Source organism: Elaeis guineensis, chromosome 3 (assembly GCF_000442705.2).
Source record: "Elaeis guineensis isolate ETL-2024a chromosome 3, EG11, whole genome shotgun sequence".
Lineage (NCBI taxonomy): Eukaryota > Viridiplantae > Streptophyta > Magnoliopsida > Arecales > Arecaceae > Elaeis > Elaeis guineensis.
In genome coordinates this window covers 72,855,328-72,878,464 of record NC_025995.2, presented here as the reverse complement: position 1 = coordinate 72,878,464, position 23,137 = coordinate 72,855,328, and positions in this window count along the sequence as shown.

Genomic DNA, 23,137 nt, shown 5'->3' with positions numbered 1-23,137 from the left:
TTTGTCGCTGGTCTCTCTGGCGACATGTCGCTGGTCTCGCTGGCGACATAAAACCCTCAGGACAATCAATTGCCAACGTACATGCCCCCATTGGCAGGGTCCTTTACATAGTCAGGTTGTCAATTCTTATTGTTTCTTATATCATAATTCTTCATAAATCATGTTTCATATTCTAATTTCGATAATAAAACATATAATCATATAGTATCGAAATCAATCAATATAATGCATCATGAAATCAATATGTTCAATCATGCTTCATCGTAACATTTCAAATAAGATATTTTCATAACAAAATACCATTCATCCAATTCATGCATCATTTCACAAATTATATCAGAAAAATACATTATAATTTGCCGATAAATCTAGAAAAAGTGAAACATTACTTACCTCGAACGCATTCCAATAAATCCATATAATTCTATAAATTTTCTTCCAAAAATTTTATTCGTAGATCATATCGCGATATCCCATGATCAAACATCCACAATCCTATACAGAATCAATTTCAATAATTAGAAAGAATACGAACACCATATTTCAACAGTTTAGATTGGGTCCGGTCATCTAATTTTATCTAATCAAAATCTAATTAGGACCTAAACGATTCAAAGTTTGACTATCAAATCAAATCGGATTCGAAGTGATAGGATCGAGGTTTCTTCATCGATTTCATAAAATCAAGTGGAGAGAGAAAATCAGAGGAGAGAGAATTCATGAGGTATAATTCGAATTGATCAGGTGACACAATCCAACATTACGATTGATCCAATATTTCGAGTGGTGAAATCAACATGATCAAATCAAGTCATGATTAGATCGGGATCATGGATGATCAAATCTAAAGATTCATGGCCTGATCAAGGTGGGTGCCAGTACACTGTCAGATAATCATGGATCAGGATTCTTCATTAAAATCAGATCAGGATTATTAAAAGAAATTTCTTCATTCACTAACCTTTTTAGAGAGAGAATCAATCAGGAGAGAGAATATTTTAGAGAGAGAAAATTCTAGAGAGAGAAAACTCATCTTGAACTTCTCAGACGATATGATTCAACAAATTCGATCGATCAGATCAAATCATGCTAAGATTATCATGTGAACAATTCAATAAAATTATGAGAAATAAAATCTAAAAATACCTGACCTGATCAAAGTGGATGTCGGTGTACCGTCCGACGATCAAAGATCAAAAATCCATCACGAGGATCATTTAAATTCATCATCATTCTTCTCAAAATTTTAGAAATCTTAAGAGAGAGAAATAATCTAGAGAGAGAAAGTAGAGAGAGAAAGTCCAATTCTAGAGAGAGAAAATACTAGTTCCGATTGAAGAGAGAGAGGGAAGAGAGAGAAACTCTTTTTTTCATATTTTATTATTTATATCATTATTTATTAATTAATTATATTTTTCTTTCTTCTTTTCTTTCTTCTTTTTTTCTTTTTTTTTCTTTTTCTTCACGAAAGAGAGAGGAGAGAAAATCTTATTTATTATTATTATATTATTATTATATTATTTTCTGCTTCTTTTTCTCCCTTTTTTTTTCTTTTTCTTTTCTTTTTCTTTTTTTCTTTTCCTTCTTTTTTTTTTCTTTTTCTTTTCTTTTCCTTCTTCTTCTTTTCTTTTTCTTTTTTTTTCTTTTCCTTCTTCTTCTTCTTTTCTTCTTTCCCGTGGGTTTCTTTTGGGCTGAAACAAGGGACCTTGAGGTCCCCTCGTTGGTTGGCCGGCCGGCGGTGCAGCCGGCGTGGGGCGGCCGTCGGCAAGAGGAGGGTGACTCGCCGATAAGAAGAGGGCCAAAATCGGTGGTCGGCGGCGACCACCGGCATCGAAAATCAAAGAAAAACGAGCAAAATATAGAGGTTCTTCCGCAACAAAATCCGACGACTTCGGTCGCCGGCGAGCGTGCACATCGGCACGAGAAGGAAGAGGGAGAAGAGAGGAAGGGGAGGAGGCTTACCTCCGTCGCCGGCGAAGCTTTTCCGACGAGAAATTAGACGGCACAGGGACGGTCTTCCACGGAATTTTTCCGACGATTGCCGCCGTTTGAGCTTAGGATTTTCGGTGGAAAGGAGAGAGGAGGGATCTCCTCCTTAAATAGGGCCGGAGGGAACTTGTTTCCGACTCCGATTAGGAGCCGGTGAATGGAGGAAGAAGACTCCCTTCGGGAGTTCTTCTCCTCTGTTTTCTGTTTTTTTTTTTTTTTTTTTTATTCGTTTGGGCTTTGGCTGGGGCTTCTACTGGGGCAACCTCCTCTACGTCTCCGACTCTTACAAGCATCGGGTCGACTCTCCTTTCAATAAGGATCTTGGCACCTACTGTGGAGTCTTTTGGGGATTTATGCGATCGAGGAGAACACTTGGGCGGCAGAGGTCGGAGCCCCATCGATCAGCGGCGCTCGCCAACCAGACAGGCAGAGAACCAAAGGGAGGGGGAGATGGCGAGCATCGGGGCAAGTCAGAGTAAGTCGGGAAGAAGTAAAAATAAATTTTAGAAAGTAAAAAAAAATTACTTTTCATGTAAAGTAATTATTTTAATTATTTTAATTTTAATTTTTTGCTTTTTATGATGTTACCAAACATTACTTTTTGATTTTTTTTTTTTTTTAAAAATATTTTTTTAATGGTTAACAAAATGCACCCGGAGTCTTCTATATAAAAAGGAACCTCCTTCCCTTCACACATTGGGTAATGCTTCTCATCCTCTTTTTTTTTTCACTTTTCTCCCTTCAAGTTTGTGGCTTTACGTCACTATTCCTGTCGGGGATATGAGCTACCGATGCTCGCCAAAGTTAAGGTAACGTCCGGCTTTCTTCTTCTTCATTTTTTTCTCTTTCAACCATTGTCATCGTCCTTGATTTTACTGAAGATCAAATTGAAAACCCCCCTCTCTTATTTTTTCAATCTCTTTTCCCATTTTTCCAATCACTAGCATTGTTGTCTCTTGACGCTGAACCCAAGGCCAAGCTCTTGGACCTTCCTATGTAATGGAGCCATGGCCATCGGTGAGAAGCCAATGGCCAAAATAAGAAAAGGTCTCGATCTTCCTGTTTTTAGGTATTTTTCCATGTTTTTTCATTGGTCGGTCACCGTTGATGGCTATCCATTACCTCCAGCCTTCGACCATGCCTTTTAGCATGATCCCAGTAAACTCTGGCTCCCCTTCCTCTTCGAGGAGAGATGAAGCTCTCTCTTTCTTTCCTTTTTTGTTTTTTCTCTCGCTCCCCATTTTCTTGCTTTAAGCAAATACTTACTCCAATGAAAGGTACCATCTTCCTTTCCTATGGACCCGAGTTGATCTCCACAAAGAGATCCTGAACTGCTCTAGTGTTGAGACAGCCTATCAGATCGATATTCCTAACCTTGTTGAGTATTTTTGAAACCTTCCCATTATCGATGAATCATATTGAATGATCTTGCCCTTGATCAAGTCTGTGCCTTATGATTTATGAATTGAGCCGATCAGATCTGACCCATCTAGAGCCACCAAATACTATCACCTACTCAATCATCCCTTTTTCTTATCATTTTATTTCTACTAAAGTCACCAAATATTATTAATTTCAATTTTAATGTTTTAATTAGGTTTAGCAAATTAATCTAGTGAAGCTTGAAGATCTAAGGTGGCATAGATAATTAACCTATATAGTTTTTATTATTTTTTAAACTATTATATTTTTAATGTATATGGTTTGCCATTGATGATATCATATTTTTTTGAAATAAAGGATTAGCACGTGTATTATGAAAATTTTGCTTTTTTTGTGAATAGTGGTTCCATGAATATTCTTAATGAAAATAACAATTATGAAATAGTCTTATGATATGACTTGGTGTTTTTTCACATATTTATTCATATGTTTTAAGAAAAATATAAATATTTTAAAGGCTCGTAGATAACCATGAGTGACCTTTAGAATAGGGGTGGATCAATATTCAGAATTGGTTCCATATGAATATAGACCTTGCTAGTGGGTATGAAGTTAGCATAACATGATAGTTTATCGATGACAAGCATAGGCCCTATCATGAGTACAAAGCAATCTTAACATGAATATCTATGAAAAATATTTTGAATTATAATATGGCTAAATGGCAATATAATTTATGATTTTATTTGCAATATAAATTTGGAACAATGTTGATGAAATATTGATTATTTGGATATGTATGATATGCTTTATGATTTTTTTTTTATTACGTTGTAGTATGAAGTACTTTATTTTTATAATATTTATTATTTTCTTTAAATGATAAGTTGTTTGTGTAAAAACTTACATTTGATCCAATAAGGTGCTATAAGTTTTACTTAATGAGCAATACAACTCATTTTTTTTAATTTTATTTTTCTAGATGATTAGGATCACTAAGAATGAAGAACGGTTCAAGTTAAGAGTTCGAGCTAATTAGTTTGATGATATAATAGTAGAATTTTAGTTCTTTAATTGACCATAAATTTGTAATTGGTGAATTTTTGAATTTTGAAATTATAGATTTTGGCATTTAAATTTGAATTTAATGACTCTTAATCAATATTTATTTAATTATTTAATGGATGATGGATTTGTATCTTTTATTTTGTTTAAGATTATGATTTTTGACTTCATGTTATTGTGGATTGTATCTTTCGGTAGCATGATCATATTATATTCTCAATTTGAGACATGATATTTAGTGGTATTAGAGCATAGATTTAATCATGTATGAAATTTAAAGTCTAGTAATAAATAGAACTTAAATTAAGTTTGTGATCTATAGGGTCAATAGAAATTGATCTAGAGTATGAGTTGAAGAATGGGTTTAGATTAGAGTTGTGCATCAACAGCATGATGGAGTATTAGATGAAGATTAAGTATCCTCACTAATTTAAGAATAAAATATAGGTTTATGAAACTCTGTTAAGAGAGGAAGAATGAAATGGCCTAGTCTGGCCAGTTCACTTGATAGGGAAGACTCATCCTAACCTAGGCTTGGCCTGTTGCCAGCCCCATGTGTGCTACATGCATGCCAAAAAGTGGAAGACTTCCAAAGGGAGTCTTCTTCTCCTCTGGCAACTCCAGATAGAAATCGAAGACCTAGGGCTTTAAAAACCAAGGTCTCTTCTACAAAAAGGAACCTCCTACCCTCCATAACACTCCACCAGTGAGCAACACCTCGCATCCTCTCTTTTTCTTGCTTTCTTCTCAATATGCCTGTAGGAAATCCGAGCTACAATGCTGGCTGGAGCCAAGATAAAGCCCAACCTTCTCTTGCTTTCTCCTCTTTCCTTGGCCTTGAACAGTTTTTGTTGCCCAGGAATCAAGTCGAAAACTCCTTCCCCTACTTTGTTGATCTCTTTTTCCTTTTTTCCAACTACTGGTATTGTTGCCTCTTGACATTGGACTCATAGCTAAGATCCTAGGCCTACCTTCCTTAACGATGGAGCCATAGCCGTCGATGATCGGTCAATGACCAAAAATGAGAAAAGATCATAGCTTTTCAGTTTCTTCAAGCCATTTTCTTATGATTTCTCATCAGTTGGTCACTGCTACTGGCTATCTATCACCTTCAGCCACCAACCATGACCCTTGGCATGATCCCCAATGATCCCAACCTCCCCTTTTCTAGGAGAGATGAACACTTTCTCTCTTTCTTGTTTGTCTCTCTTCTCCCTTTTTTCTCTCAAAGTAGACCCTTGGACTTTAATGAAGGGTTTCATCATCCTTTCCTTAGGATCTAAGTTTACCTCTACAAAAAAGATCTTGAACTATCCTAGTGCTTGGGCAATCTGCTAGATCGATCACCAGCTTCATTGAGTGTCTTTGCAATCTATGATTGATGAATCTTATTGAATAATTTTAACCTTGATTAAGTCCATGCTTTATGATTAATTAATTGAGTCGCTTAGACCTAATCCATTCGAAGCCATCAAATGCCATCACTTGCTCAATCATTTTTTTCTTATTATTTTAATTTTATTAATGTCATCGAATAGAGATTAATTTTGCTTTTAATATTTTAAATAGGTTTGGCAGATTAGTCTCATAAGTTTAAAGATCCAAGGCAGAAGGGCTAAACAAATTTTTCACTTCTTATTAATTTTCAAACTATTATATTTCCTATGCATATGGTTTGCCATTGATAATATTATATTTTCTTGAAATAAAAGTCAGTGTATTATAAAAATTTTGCTTGGTTATGAAAATATGGTTCTATGAATATTTTTAATAAAAATAGAATGTTTATGAAGCATGAGTCTTACCATGCTATTTAGTATTTTTTATTTAGTTATGTATATATTTTAAGAAAAAGTATTAAGTTTTTAAAGGCTCTTAGATAGCTACGAATGATCTCTAGAATTGGGGTAGATCGACATCTGAAACTAATTTCATATAAACACAAGCCTGTCAATGGCTATAAAGGGCATATGAAACACTTTGTTGATTATGAACACATGCCCTATCGCGGACCTTAGTATAAATATCTAGAAGAAATACTTTGAACTATGATATGTTTAAATGGTAATGTGATTTATGATTTTATTTGCAATATGTATCTGGAACAATGTTTTTGAAATATTGATAATTTAGGTATGGATGAATCATATTGTATTATGAAAAAATCTTGGTTTTGAAAAGGTGATTGAAGGCATCAGAAGTTTTGGAACTCCCAAACCACCTTAGCTCCTCCCCAATGCTCCTATTAAGGTATTTGTCCTCTTGATTAATTAACTTAGCCACTAATCTAGGAAAATCATCACACTCGATGTTAACTATTTTGGTCATTACAAGTAGAACTTGATATAAATCACTTTAGCTATTATGAGTATTTAGAAGGATTACCAAATTCGATGTGGATCATCTTGGTCATTACTGATATTCAAAAGAATCATCAGACTCGATGTGGATCATATTGGTCACATCAGATATCTAGGAAGATCATCAGACTTGATGTGGATTATTTTGATGATTATAAGTAGGGCTTGATAAGATCTAAGTGCAGGATTCACTACATGAGAAAGCTAAATCGCATATCAAATTTTAAGAAGTTATAATTTGATCATACGATGTTTAATTGAGATGATCTATTTTTTAAAATTAGATATCTTTTCAAAATCTACAACTTTGGTCCAACCAAAAAAATTAAATTAGGCTAGAATTCCATCATTTGAGCCCCAAAATGGACTAATCTTTTTGAAAAAGATTTTGATAGGCTATTATATTCCAATCCATGAAGAATTAGGTAGAACAATAAAAAGCAAAGTTAATGTACAAATTTAGATCTACCTCTTGTAGAGTTTTAGTATTTTTTATGATTTATTATATTAATCTTTTTTTAGAAATCTAATCATATTCAAACTATGAAGAGGAATTCAATCCGAATTATATAAGAGTGTAACTTTTTAGAAACTACAAAGAGGAATTCGATCAAACTTGTTCAAGGATGGACATCTTCTGGAAATTAGAAAGAAAAATTCGAACCAAATTGTGTAAGGATGGATCTCATTATTATAAATAGGGACTATGTACTTCGGCTTATGAGGTGCATGAAGAATCCATGAAAAAAAGAGGATTTAGGCTCTACTTTTAGAAATCTTATTTCTACTTCTAGTTTTTTCTTGTGAGATTCGACCAGATTGAGGAAAATCTTCATTCTTCCTGATTGGATCAAGTTTGAGAGAAATCTTCTTTCTCCTTGATCGGATTAACCAGCATTCTTGATCTTTTTCATTTTTCTTTTCTCTTCCTGTATATATTTCTTTTCGATTTGAAAAATTGGGGAAGTGATTCACTTCCTCCTTACTCCCTCAAAATTAAAAAGATGTAATTGAAGGAAGAGAGCTAGTTAATTTTTCTGAGAGAAAAAATGATACCCTTTCAAGATTTTGTCAAGATAGAGTACTAGTATAGTCTGCAAAGTTATTCCATGTTGGTGCCAATGAACTGAATACGTGTTTCATTCTGACCCGATTTCTGCTAGGTTTCATCCTGTACTAATTCCAAAATAAAAAAATTAAGATAATCAAATGTAATACATTCAACATACAAACAAATTTACACAAATGAAATAATTATAAATACTCACAATATTCTTAGAGTGTTTATGAAACACAGCAAGAGCCCATTCATTTCAACTAGCTTTGGTTTCTTCCAGCAGCTAGTTAGTTGAAGTAAGCCTCCGTAGTTGTTTGCATAATATTATAAATAGGGGGCAAATTATGTATTAATGCTCCTTACCTCCTTGTTGATACGGCAGCAGTGAGTGAGAAAAATGCTTCAGAGATGGAGAGAAAGTGAGCTTGCTTACATATACACATGGATAAGAAGACATTTTACTCAAAAAAAATAAGTTGTAGAATGCGAAAGGAACCGATCATATAGTACATACACAGATTTTGCATGATTGATGGAGTAGATTGGACAGCAATATGCATCAAATCATGGATAAGATATTTGTCATAACTTTCTATATTAGCATGACTGCAAACTGGGAGATACTCTAATTTCCAGTTACATGTTCGTAGAGCAAATTGCTCTAGAACAGTTGGTGTAGCATATGGTCAATAATGGGACAGGCACATGCACATCCCAAATTTTCAGTCACTTTATCCCTTCTCAAAGTTGATCTTGTTTACCAGAACTGCAGGGGATAAAAGGATCAGACATACATGAAGACAGCTGAGAGGTGTCAATATCCGTTGCTATTGATGTATAGATTGTCTTTTTTTTTATTATTATTTTTAATGAAAAAGTATGCTTGGCTATCCAAATTTATTGAAACTGAATGTTTTACAATGACAGAGATGGAATGGATGAGGAAGGGAATATACAGGGATGTTGATAGAATTCAGAAATTAACAAAGAACAGTAGGTAGGTATACAGCTGAAACTTCTATCTGCTGGTAGTGAGTAGATGAACCACTAATGATGTAATGAATGAATCATAACTAAAGCATTCTCTTTGCTTCATATTTTCCTAGCGTTCACTTCGAATCAACCTTATCTCAGAATTAGTTGGGATTCATTGGAGGGTAAACTTGAATGGTTCCACCTACTGATCTTTAAATAAGGTTCAGGTTTTAGCTTTGCCACGAAAGAATGATTGATCCTTTTCTTCTTCTTTTCTTCTTTTTTTTTCTTTTTTTTTTTTTTTACAACATCAGCCATTAGATCATGTATTTTACAAATTTCAAAGCACTTCAATCTCTATATTCAGCTGTCTGCATAAATTTTGAAATGGATATTATACTTTCCGATGGTTGACATCGCGAACAGAACAAGAAGAAGAATCACCCGAATCCCTTAAAATGTTCTGCACTAGGTCTGCTCCAAAACAAGGACCATTAAGTGGGTCTGCTCCAAAACAAAGAACCCATATCTCTTATGACCAAAGATCAGGGACATTTTGCTAGCGAAAAGGGAAATTTTTTGTGCACCACAGCAGGTGGTGTAGAATATCCGATGTGAAATGTATCTTTTTGTTCGATTGGTCCATGTAATCATCACTTTTCAGTGTGAATTTAATATCTGCAGTTTTATTTTTTCGTTTAAAATTTTGAATGACGAAAATACTTCTCTTTTGAAAAAATTATGACATCCTATAGTATATTAAACATCCTACGTCAAATTATAACTTTCTGTGCGCATGATTTCCTAATATAGTTCAAAAAATTATGATATTCTGCGATATATTACGACATCTTATGTAAAATTATGATTTTCTGCACGTAAGATATCATAATATGACTGAGGATATCATAATATAGGAGGAATATTTTTATCCAATTATTTTCTAACGCATATTTAATGTCTGTAGTTTTATTTTTTAATTTAAAAATTTTGAATGATGAAAATATTTTTATTTTTTGAAAAAAATTATGATATCCTATAGTATATTATGACATTCTACGTGAAACTATAACTTTGTACATACAAGATGTCATAAGATATTATAATTTTTTTTAAAAAGTAAAAATATTTTTATTATTTAAAATTTGAAATAAAAATATAAAATTATAGATATTAAATATGTATTCGAAAGTTATGATCAAATAGATCAATCAGACAAGACAGTGTGCTTCATATTGGATTTTCTATGCCGGCGGTGTATAAAAAATTTCTTAAGGAAAAAAAAAAAAGGAGAAGAAAAGACTGTCGGCCTTTAAATTTGGTCCATGATTTGTATGTTTCGGTGTTGATTTTCCTCCCTGGAGATTTTATTCTATCTAATGATGAATCTACTGCAAGAGAAGTGTTGCGGCCAATCGCCTCGTCGTCCGATCGCCGGGAAGCGTGCACCTGCAAAAGGAGGTCCGCACTGACCGGAGGCGGCTCCGGCGGGGACCCTCCGACGGTCAAGTCAGAGAGGTGACTGGGCAACAGTGAAATGCAGACAGAGAGCTCAGAGAGAGAGAGAGAGAGAGGGAGGAGCGAGCCTGCGTTTTTGGGAGAGACGGAGCGGATCGATCCTTTGCACTGTTGCCTTCCCCGGTATATATAGTGGAGCTAGGTATGGCACCGTCATTAATGGCGCGGACAAGTGAGGAACTGTCAACTCACTGTGGGCTGTCAGAGCCGCCGTGAAAACGTCATGTCACCGTGTAGCCGTCTAATCACCAGGGTTGACCCGGCTCTCGACGGGACAATACCCCTAGGTAACTGTGCCGCATGTCCGTGTCAGAGCTGACGACGTCTGGCGGCTGTACGGTGGTTGGAAGAGCCGACCGACCTAAAGTCGGTAGCCAGCCGAGTGGTGTCGGGCCCCTCCATCGGTCGGCGAGCTTCATGTAAGTCGGCCATATAACCTCGAGGTTCAGTCGGTCAGGATGGATACGCCCGACATACCCCCAGTCGGCGATGGGCCGTTGGACGGCCGGCGGTTAGCCGCTGATGGCATCCGTCAGTCGGTCGCACCGACCGACGATCGGTCGGCCTATCGGCCAGTCGGAGTCGTCCAACGGAGGCGGTCAGGTCGTCAGGCGGGCGGGCGGTTGGGTCGGTCGGGCCCTACGGCAGTCGGTCGGTCCCTCCGACAGTCGGTCGGTCGGCGGGTATTCCCCAACAGTTGCCCCCCTCCACTCCTAAGTCGGGTGGCGGGCTGGCCGAGGCTTCCATTCGGGCAGCAATCCCGGACGACTGGGAGTGGATTTGTCGCATGTGTAGATCCGACCGTAATGTCAGATGATCCGATGTCAGACGCCTCATAAATGCCCAGCGATCCGGTCGTCCAGTCGATGTCAGAAGTCACGTCGGCGTCAGGTGTCAGACGCCACGTCTTGTCGCTGTCAGTCGTTGCGTCGGTGTCAGAAGATCGGGCGCCGGACGATACGGCGTCAGTCGATCGGATATTCGGCATCGATCGCGGGAGAGAGGGCCGCTGTCAGGCATCCCATCGGGAACGCGAACCGGTGCGGGCGCGTGAATGCAGGGCCGCGCCCCGCGTGCCGCGTGTCAAGGTGGTTGGCCGGCGCCCCCTCCGGCATTTAATGCGGGCGGTGCGGCCGTCCCGGGGTGGGACGCGCCGAATCTTCCGCCAACCGGGGGGCGCCACGCGTCGCACATCTGCAGGTCTTCGGTCGGCGCGGAAGGATCTCGGCCGTCGGTCGGCCCTATATATATAGGACCCCCCGGACCCTGACCCACATTTGCAACATTTCGCTGGGGAAACTCTGTCCGGGCGATTTTTCAGTCGTCGCGGGCAGAGTTCTTCTTCGCTTGCGGAGGGTCCATCCGATTCGTGGTCCCTCCTCCTCCTTCTTCCTTCCTTTCTTCTCTTTCTTCTCTTTCTTCTCTTTCTTCTCTTTCGGTCCCTGCATAATGACCAGGAAACCGACCCAGGGAGCTCGGTCGGGGAACCCGACCGACGACTCCCGATCGGCTCCGGAAGATGAGGCCTCCTCGCTTTCGGGGCCGAACGTCGATCAGCTTCGGGAGCACTATCGCATCCCGGAGCAGTTTCGGCTCTCCGCTCCAGGGGCCGGCGGTCGGGTCAACAACCCTCCGCCTGGCGATCTGGCGCTGTACGTTGAAGACCTTCGCGCGGGTCTTCGACTTCCGATTCCGGAGTTCGTCCGGAATCTGCTTGATTACTACGGACTCTGTCCAGCGCAACTGGCGCCGAACTCTGTTCGGTTAATCATTTCTTTCGCACTGTTGTGTCAGCTCTTGCCGACCAACCCCCGCGTTTCGCTCTTCCGGGCCTTCTTTGTGCTCCGACCCCACCCTAAAGCCCGAGGGTGGTGGCTCTTCAACCCCCGGAAGGGTCTCGCTTTCATAACTGGTCTTCCATCGTCTATTCATGGATGGAAGAACCAGTTTTTCTTTGTTTCCTCCTCTTCTTCTTGGGGCTTTCCTTCTCGTTGGGGTATACCCCGAACAGAGGCCAACGACAACAGTCGGGTGGATGCGGACGACCGGGAGGACTTCCACCGACTGAAGGATATGTCGGTACCGAAGCAGAGGGAGCTTGTTACCGAACAAGCTCTCTATGACGCCGGCTTAAGTCTGGTCCCCCGAATAGGTATCGCCCGATCCTCCGGCTTTTCTTTTTGTTCATCTTTTGGTCGGTTTTTGGTCCAGCCTTTAACTCTCTTGTCGGTATTGCAGGGACACCATCGAGGATGAGGCCGACGGATGCCGAGATTCGGCAGTTCGCCAAGAGAAAGAGGCCAGCATCGGGGGCCGGCCCTTCGCGTCCTGCAAAGAAGCCAACCCCAGTCCCGCCGATCGTTGAGTCGTCGGCAACCGACCAGTCGGAGCCGGTCATAGCTCTTGCGGCTCCGACAGTCCAAGTCGAGGAGAGGCCGACTGAGGAGGCGGCCGAAGGAGTATCGGTGTCTTCGCCTACGCGGGTGGATCCGGATGACGTTCGGGAAACCGAACATCGTCCGGCGGCGTCCGTTGGCGCAACGGGAGGCACCGGGTCAAACTCCAGCGTCCCGTCGCTGCCAGTCCCGTCGGTCGGGGCAGCGGGTCGGGGGAAGTCCCCGATGGAGCCCACGGAAGCGGATAGGTCGGGGGGCCGGTCGATGCCTCCAAGCGCCTACTACCCGAGGGTGCGTCGGCGTTGGCCGACCACAATCTTGCGAGGAGGTTGTGCCAAGGAATCCTCCTCCCAACCGACGTGGGGTTGCTGCGAACTCGGCAGGTGACCGAGATGCTGTCTCGGTTCTACCCGGCGATGATCGAGGTAAGCTTCGGGTCCTCTCTTCCTTAGAAATTTTCCTTAGGAACTTTTGTTTATCATGCGATTCTGACGAAGCTTCCTTCCGCCGGCAGCTGATCTTCACAATGTCCGAACTGGAGGCCGGATACCGAAGGTTCGGCAATGCTCGGGCAGCCTTCAAGGAAAAGTCGGCGGCGGCCGAGGCTGAGAGGGCAATGCTGGCCGACCAACTTCAGCAATCGGCCGATCGGGAGGCCAAGTTGGTCGACGAGGTCTCCCGGCTCGGGTCCGAACTCCGGTCGGCCCAAAAGGAGGCCAAGCACAAAGGTCGGGCCGTACGCCGCCTTCGCCGTGAACGGGATGGTGCCACCGCCGAACTCCAAGGTGAGCGCGAGCAACTTCGGGCTGGCCTGGAGAAACTTGCGGAAGCCGAAGAGGAGTTGTCCATCGCCCAGGTCGACGCCGAAATGGCTAAGGCCGAGGCGGAATCGGCGAGGCAGGGGCTTGCCCGTGCTGAGGAGGAGGCAAGGTTGGCGAGGGAGTCGGCCGATCGGGCGGTGGAGGACTTTCCGGGCCTCCGACCGATACCGGGAGGAGATGCTCGAGTCGGGCTTCGCCTCATACCGGGTCGGGTTCGAGGATGGTCGGGACGCCATCCATACCTTGTACCCGGAGGTGGACGTCAGTCGCATCGTCCCGTCGTTCGCCGAGGAAGGAGCCGAAGAGGAAGGAGCTGAAGAAGAAGCCGACCAGCCGTTGGGAGGCATCATCCTAGCGGAGGAAGCTGTCCCGGAGCAGGTGCCGACCGAAGCTCCTTTGCCGACTGAAGCCCACTCTTTGCCGACTGAAGGACATCCTTCTGCCGTTGACCCAGTGCTGCTCACGGTCGAGACGCCGATCATCCCCGATCCTCCGTTGGTTGAAGAGATCGACTAGGACGAATGATCGGCCCAACCGACCGTCTTCCCTCTTTGTTTCTTTTTGAAAATACATGTAATCGGGCTTCGACCCGACTTTGTAATTTCCTTTATCAATAAATGAAATTTTCTTCTTTTCCTTCTTGTTTGTAATGCCGACCATTGCTACGATGCGGAACCTTAGTCACTAACTTAAGCAAGTCGCCAACTTACGTAAGTCGATAGGACTTCGGGTAGTCGAAGTTGTCAGTCGGGTCCATCTGTTGAGTCGGGAGCCGACCGAACCTGGTAAAGGTTAGGGAGTCGGACTTCCATAGATGCGTTTAGTCGGTCATTTGCGTCGCAATGTCGGGGAACGATAGTAAGTCGGGTCCCCACTCTCCTGCGTCGGGTCCTGTATCCTCCGACAGACAGTAGCAAGCCGAATGTCGTTCAGCCGGCCGAAAATCGATCGGCAAGTAGTGGGTGCGACTAAGGTCGCGTCATGTGATAGACGGTGGTAAGCCGAATATCCCTCGACCGGCCGTAGCCTGGTCGGAAGTCGCGACAATAGTCGCGTGGGCTTTTGGCTTTCTTCGGTCGGGGCCCGGTCGGCCTGTCGGCCGATGGATTCTGCCCGAAAATTCGACCGTAGGAGTATGAACTCCCGTCGCAACAGCTGCATCGGCCTTTGGGCGGATGTGTTGCCGAAAGTCGAAGGAGTGTAACTCCCGTCATTGTAGATGCATCGGTCCGTGTAAGGGCCCGGTGTATCGTCGGTGCCAGGTCCACGTCGATACGTCGGGGCTGAGCGCCGATTGCTAGTCGAAGAGTTAGAACTCCGATTTTTCAAACTGAACTTGTATTCCGACAATGGAGTTACAAAATTCACTGATAATACAGTTTCAAATTGTCGGCGTTCCAAGTTCGGGGAATGGGCTTCCCCTCAAGGGTCTCCAGCCGATAGGCTCTCGGCCCGAAGGTGTCTGCAACCTTGTAGGGTCCTTCCCAGTTGGGAGCCAGCTTCCCTTGGTCCAAGGGCTTCGACACTTCTGCCTTCCTCAAGACTAGGTCGCCAGGCCTGAAGAGCTTTGGTCTGACCTTGGCGTTGTAGTACCGGGCGACCCTCTGTCGGTACGAGGCCATTCGAATTTGAGCCTCGTCTCGCAGCTCGGGGAGGAGGTCTAGGTCGGCCCTCCGACTCTCGGAGTTGTCTGGCTCTTGATACTGCTCGACCCTTGAAGAGGGTAGGCCGATCTCGAGCGGGATCATCGCCTCCGTCCCGTAGGCCAAGCTGAACGGCGACTCCCCGGTCGGGACGTGGGGGGTCGTTCGGTAAGCCCACAGAACGGAGCCCAGCTCGTCGACCCAGAGACCTTTGGCTTCGTTCAGTCGGGTCTTGAGTCCATGGAGCAAGGTTCGGTTGGTCACCTCAACCTCACCGTTGGACTGTGGGTGCCCGACTGAAGTTAGTCGGTGGCGGATGTGGAACCTGGCGCAGAAGTCTCTGAAGTCTTGGTTGTCGAATTGCCGTCCGTTATCGGTGATGATGGTGTGTGGCAATCCGAACCTGAAGATGACGGACTTTTGGATGAAGTCCTCCATCTTCCGCTCGGTGATCTGCGCCAAGGGTTCGGCTTCGACCCACTTTGTGAAGTAGTCGATGGCGACAACGATGAACTTCCTCTGGCCCGATGCCGGTGGGAATGGGCCGAGAATATCGACTCCCCACTGAGCGAAGGGCCACGGAGCGATAATGGGAGCGATTTGGCTGGCCGGTTGGTGCTGAATATTGGCATACTTTTGGCATGGCTTGCACCTTCGGACCAACTCTGCCGCATCCTTCTTCATGGTTGGCCAGTAGTAGCCTTGTCGCAAGACCTTGAAGGCTAAGGACTTGCCCCCCAAGTGATTCCCACAAATTCCTTCGTGAACCTCTCGGAGAGCGTAGTCGGCGTCGGATGGCCCCAAGCACCTGAGCAGAGGGAGGGAGAACGACCTTTTGTAGAGTCGGCCGTCCATGATCACATATTGCGATGCCGACCATCGGAGTCGCTTGGCCTCCGCGGGATCTTCGGGACTGGTCCCGTCGGTCAGGTACTGAACGATCGGGTCCATCCAACTTGGTTCGGACGTTAGCTGCTGCACCTCTTCGACCCGATCGATGCTTGGCTGCTGGAGATTTTCGACGAACGTCCGGCCCAAAGAGTCATAGGCCGACGTTGCCAGTCTGGAGAGAGCATCGGCGCGGGCATTCTCCGTCCTGGGGATGTGGGAGATCTCGAAATACTCGAGGCGTGCCACGAGGTCCTTCACCTTCTGAAGATACTTGACCATGGTCGGATCTCGCGCCTCGAAGTCGCCCTTGACCTGCCCCACGATCAGCTGAGAGTCGGAGAATGCCCGGAGGCTGTCGATGCCCAGCTCCTTCGCCATCCTCAAGCCCGCGAGGAGTGCCTCGTATTCGGCTTGATTGTTGGAGGCCTTGAAGTCGAACCGGAGGGCGTATTCGGCGACTACCCCATCCGAATTCGTGAGCAGGAGCCCGGCCCCGCTTCCCTGAGCGTTGGAGGCTCCGTCGATGTGGAGTACCCAGGTGGAGATCGGGTCTGGCTCAGAGACCGAATCTCGTCCCGGGCCTTCAGCTCCCGACCCTAGGTCGGTCGTCGGGCATTCGGCGATGAAGTCGGCCAGGACCTGGGCCTTCAAGGCAGGCCTTGGCCGGTACTGAATGTCGAACTCGCTAAGCTTCATCGCCCACTTAGCGAGTCGTCCGGATGTGTCGGGTCGGCGCAGTATGGCCCTCAGGGGCCGGTTGGTGAGTACCACGATGGCGTGGGCCTGGAAGTATGGTCGAAGCCGTTGCGCGGAGACGGTCAGGGCGAAAATCATCTTTTCAGTCTCCGAGTATCTGGCTTCGGCACCGTGGAGCACTTTGCTGGTGTAGTAGACGGGCTGATGAGTCCGGCACTCGTTTTTCCGAACAAGCACCGAACTGATCGCCTCGGAAGATGTGGCCAAGTAGAGATACAAGGTTTCCCCGACTTGCGGCTTTACGAGCAGCGGCGGGGAAGCCAAGTACCTTTTCAGGTCTTCGAAGGCCTGTTCGCACTCATCCGACCAAGAGAAGCCGTTCGCCTGACGCAGAGTCTTGAAGAACGGGAGGCACCTTTCAGCTGACCGGGAAATGAATCGGCTAAGAGCGACGATTCTTCCGTTCAGCTGTTGGACCTCCTTCTTGGTGTTCGGATGACGCATGTCGAGGATTGCCTTTATCTTCTCAGGGTTGGCCTCGATCCCTCTCTGAGAAACGAGGAATCCGAGGAACTTCCCTGAGGTCACCCCGAAAGCACATTTGGTCGGGTTGAGCTTCATTTGGTGTCGTCGGAGGGTGCAGAAGGTCTCCTCGAGATCCCGAACATGGTCCGGGATCTGCGTGCTCTTTACCAGCATGTCGTCCACGTACACTTCCATGTTACGCCCGATCTGGTCTTTAAAGACCTTATTGACGAGTCGCTGGTAGGTGGCGCCGGCGTTCTTCAATCCAAAGGGCATCACCCGATAACAGTAGAGGCCCTTGGGAGTTACGAACGCGGTGTGCTCCTCGTCTTCAGGCGCCATCCGGATCTGGTTGTACCCGACGAAGGCATCCATGAAGCTGAGCAGTCGAAATCCGGACGTCGCATCCACCAGCTGGTCGATCTTCGGAAGTGGGAAGCTATCCTTCGGGCAGGCTCGGTTGAGGTCGGTATAGTCGATGCAGATCCTCCACTTCCCGTTGGCTTTCTTGACCATGACGACATTGGCGAGCCAGTCGGGATACGTAGATTCCCGAATGAAGCCCGCCTCGAGTAGCTTGTCCACTTCTTCGTCGATGGCCTTCTGCCTTTCTGGGGCGAAGGACCTTTTCTTCTGCCTCACCGGCTTCATCGTCGGGTCGATGTTGAGTCGGTGAGTAATCGTTTCTGGAGGGATGCCCGACATATCTGCTGCCGACCAAGCGAATATGTCGGCATTGGCCGTCAGCAGCTCCGCCAGTCGATGACGTTCGGTGTCGGGCAATTGAGACCCGACCCAAACTTTTCTGTCGGGATTTTCTCCAATCGGGATTGCCTCGAGCTGCTCGGCGGGCAAACCCCGTTCTTCCCCCTCCCTTTGGTCCAGTTTGTCGATTGTCAGAGGATCCTTCGTCCCGTCGCTTTGAGCGGAGATTTGGAAGCATCGGCGAGCGAGCTGTTGATCTCCGCGCATCTCCCCGACTCCGTTTTTGGTCGGGAATCGAACAAGGAGATGGTACGTCGAGACGATCGCCTTGAGGGCGTTCAATCCGGGTCGTCCGAGTATGGCGTTGTAGGCCGAAGGAACTTGAGCGACCGCGAAAGTGAGGGAGATTGTGCTTTGCCGTGGTTCGGTACCGACCGTCACGGGCAGGGTAATTTCTCCCTCTGTCGTGACGGTGTCTCCGGCAAAGCCGATCAGGGGCACTGGGATCCTCCTAAGTCGGTCAGTGGACAGTCGCATTCGGGAGAAGGTCGAGTAAAACAAAATATTTGTCGAACTTTCATTATCAACAAAAATTCGTTTTACATCATAATTGGCTATTGTCGCCGACACAACAACAGCATCGTCGTGGGGAGTCTGGATGCCCCGGACGTCGTCTTCTGTGAAGGTGATTACGTCGTCCGGGCATGGCCTTTTCGTCGGCTCCCCTCCTGTAGACGTCCCGGTCCCAGCCGCTTGGAGATCATGTTGATGACTCCGGCCGTCGGCTGGTTAGTCGGCGCCTCTTCAGTCGGCTGGGGGCGTCGATCGGCAATCGGTTGGGTCGGCGGACCCCTCCGGAATTTGCCGAGATACCCCCGGCGGATGAGATTTTCGATCTCATCCTTCAACTGGATGCACCGCTCGGTGTCGTGGCCGTGGCTCCGATGGAACCGGCAGTACTTCCGATGGTCGAGGCCCTTTGCCTTCAGAGGCGGAGGCCGTCGCAGGTATTCTTCTCCCTCGATCTCCATCAGGATCTGCGCACGGGGAGCGGAGAGAGGAGTGTAGGAGTCATACCTGGGACGCACCGGCCTCGGAGTCTGTCGATGGGGCGATTTTTGGATCTGTCGGGGTGGAGAAAGCCGACTATTGGTCGGGGTCTTGCTTGGTTCGGCGGGTTCCCGACCTTTTCTCCGCTTCTCCTTCGGACCTCTGGGCTCGACCAAGCGTCGGTCGGACGCTCCTTCGTCCGCGCGCATATACTTGTATGCGCGCTCCAGTAGCTCGCATATGTTCGGGGGAGGGTCTTGTCCAGAGAATAAGTAAATCGGGACGACCTCAGGCCCCGCTTCATGGCTGAAACAGCCATGTCTTCGTTGAGGTCCCGGACCTCGAGCGTGGCCGCGTTGAATCGCGCCACGAAGTGTCGGAGCGTCTCGTTTTCTCCCTGCTTGAGGGAGAAAAGGCTGTCCGATGTTCGCGGCGGCTTCCGCTGGTACTGAAATGGGCCACGAACGAGTGCTCGAGCTGCGCAAAGGAATGGATACTGCCCGATCGAAGACGGAGTACCAAGCCCTGGCAGCCTTGCGGAGCGTAGCGGGGAAGCCGATGCAGAAAAGAGCGTCGGTTGCCCCTTGAATCGTCATGAGAGCTTTGTAGCTCTCGAGGTGGTCGACTGGGTCGGTGGAGCCGTCGTATGGCTCCACGTGCGGCATCTTGAACCGACTGGGAATCGGCTCGTCGAGGACCAGTCGGGAGAGAGGTTGGGCGGTCTGGAAGTCGACGTCGTTCGAAGACCTCTGACCGTCCATCTGCAGTTGGGCGAGTCGGCGGTCATTTCCTCGAACCGTCGCTCGTAGTCGTCCGCTCGTCGATGCTGGGAGACCCCAGGGGTGGAGCCTCCGGAAGATTCTGAGGGAGAGGCCGACGGTGTGCGCGGCCGCTTCTCCTTCCTTGCCCGTTCCAACGGGGAAGGAGAGGGCCGCTGGGACCGTCGGTCGTCGCGCCGTGGTCGTCCCTCCTCTTCTCCGTGGGAGCGCTGTTGGGGGCGCTCGCACGGAGGCGACAGGGATCGGCGCGGTCGTCGGCGGCTGCTCCTGGAAGGCATAGGTCGGGCCGCCGGTTGCTGCTGGAGGCTTTTGACTGCGTCGGTCAGTACGGTCATCTGCCGTACGATGGCCGCAATCTGCGCCTCCGTGGTCACTGCAGGGCGCGGAGAGCTAGGCTCCGCCGCCGGTGGTGGCGGGGAGGCCTCTTCCCGGCGGGAAGAGCGCCTTGCCGACCCAGTGATTCTCGATCGTTGAGCTCTTGTCTTTGTCATGCTGTCCCCTACCTGGCGCGCCAATCTGTTGCGGCCAATCGCCTCGTCGTCCGATCGCCGGGAAGCATGCACCTGCAAAAGGAGGTCCGCACTGACCGGAGGCGGCTCCGACGGGGACCCTCCGACGGTCAAGTCAGAGAGGTGACTGGGCAACAGTGAAATGCAGACAGAGAGCTCTGAGAGAGAGAGAGAGAGGGAGGAGCGAGCCTGCGTTTTTGGGAGAGACGGAGCGGATCGATCCTTTGCACTGTTGCCTTCCCCGGTATATATAATGGAGCTAGGTATGGCGCCGTCATTAATGGCGCGGACAAGTGAAGAACTGTCAACTCACTGTGGGCTGTCAGAGCCGCCGTGAAAACATCATGTCGCCGTGTAGCCGTCTAATCACCAGGGTTGACCCGGCTCTCGGCGGGACAATACCCCTAGGTAACTGTGCCGCATGTCCGTGTCAGAGCTGACGACGTCTGGCGGCTGTACGGTGGTTGGAGGAGCCGACCGACCTAAAGTCGGTAGCCAGCCGAGTGGTGTCGGGCCCCTCCATCGGTCGGCGAGCTTCATGTAAGTCGGCCATATAACCTCGAGGTTCAGTCGGTCGGGATGGATACGCCCGACATACCCCCAGTCGGCGATGGGCCGTTGGACGGCCGGCGGTTAGCCGCTGATGGCATCCATCAGTCGGTCGCACCGACCGACGATCGGTCGACCTATCGGCCAGTCGGAGTCGTCCAACGGAGGCGGTCAGGCCGCCAGGCGAGCGGGCGGTCGGGTCGGTCGAGCCCTCCGGTCGGTCGGGCCCTACGGCAGTCGGTCGGGCCCTCCGGCAGTCGGTCGGTCGGCGGGTATTCCCCAACAAGAAGTTATATATTACTCTATTTAAAGTTGCATGTAGCATTTTGACCTGTCAATACAACAATAGTCCATCTTCTAGAGTCATGATTTGTTTCAACAATACTGTGTACCTGCACCATGGAGAACTAAAAGTGGTCTAAAACATTAGGTGGGTCTGATATTTGGACGGACCACGGTAGATCCACAAGCTGCTTGTTAGACTAGTCCGGATTTGTGGTCTCAATGATGTTATATATATATATATATATATATATATATATATATATATATATATGTGTGTGTGTGTGTGTGTGTGTGTGTGTAGGTAGCTCATCTTTGAAGGGCTTCAAGAATGGATATAAAGTCGCTGCCAACCCTAAGCACAAGTATGTACAATCACAGGGCAAGAAACTTCTTTATTTATAGTCACCAAACAACGAGCCTATCACACCCCTGATCCAAAAACAAGATTCAGAGGACATGATCGCTACTGAGCACTTACAAATATCGGTCCTATAAGTATGCAAGACTTTGACATGCTAATGAATTTAATATAAATTTAATGACAATATAAGTTATAAAAATACAGTAGTATATATCAAAATAGGTAACCACTCAAAATAAAATATTTGATATATTGATGCAGATCAACAAAACAACAAATAAAATAATTCACGGGAGTTACAAATCTACACTTCAGGTACTTAACATATTTTCTCATAGTCCTCAAGTAAATCTAATGAACAAACTAACAAAGTTAGGCCTATATATACTATGTACATCATTGGCCTTGCTCTAATTGCACTCCCAAAAGATAGTATCCCACGAATTTTTAAGTCACTAGATCCAAAAAGAAAAAAAAATAAAGGTAATGAGCTCGACAGGAAATAACAATCTATTATAATTAGTTGGACCAAAAAAATTTAACTCGACAAATCATGTAGTGAAATAACATAATTTTATGAAAATTAAGTTTGCATTCTAAAGTTCACATTCAAAACTATATTTAATTTTGTTCACAATTTCGATCATAGATGGCAAATCTCAAATTCCTCCCAACAATACACCCTACAATAGGATCATAATGCTGCATTTATATGCCATGGAACAGACCAAGGTAATGCAAGTCCTAAAATAGTCATTGCCAAAACATAGTCAAGCTAAGAGTCGTGAATGTATATATATCCCATTCAAAATATTCATAACTTGTTCAATTGCTAATTTCCAAGTATTCATAATTTTTATGATATCTCCAACTATTTTCAAACATAATTTTCCTAACATTCAATATTTTCAAAACATGCATAATTTACAAGGATATTCAACATAGGTCACCTGATTTGTAAAAGGGGTTTCAACAAATAGAATTTTATCTACATTATCCAATTCACATATAGGCAAAACGAATTTGGATAACATGTAGAAACAATGAAGCTAATTTAAAGATTGATTAGCTTTCTTGTCACACATAGGTCACCAAGGAAGTCATCAGATTGATTAGCTTTCTTGTCATGAACCTGCTTCCCAAGTCAACACATGCCATTTACTTTGAACAACCGTTTGATTAATTACATCCAGTGTCAGCATTTTAGCATGAATTTATTATCAAAAATGTCAGCATCAAAATATAAGCACAACATGGTGAAGAAGCAACTGATGCTTACATCCTATAGTGTCAGACATAATAACGAGGACCAGTAGTAAAATAGCATAAACTGTGTAACATTTTCTAAAGGAAGCAACTGTATAACTTTGTGGTTTTAGATTTCTGCACAGTTGAAGCATTTTTCTTCCAAATTTTTTATTTTTTTTTCCCTTTTAAAATGGTGGTCTATCTTCTAGTGAGCTGGTGGGAGGTTGCTTTGCCCAACTTGCTTCACAGGATGTCACTGGCTCAAGATTCAGAACCATATAGCTGTGATATATTGGAGAAGTTTACAGCACAAAGGCATGGCAAGTGGATTC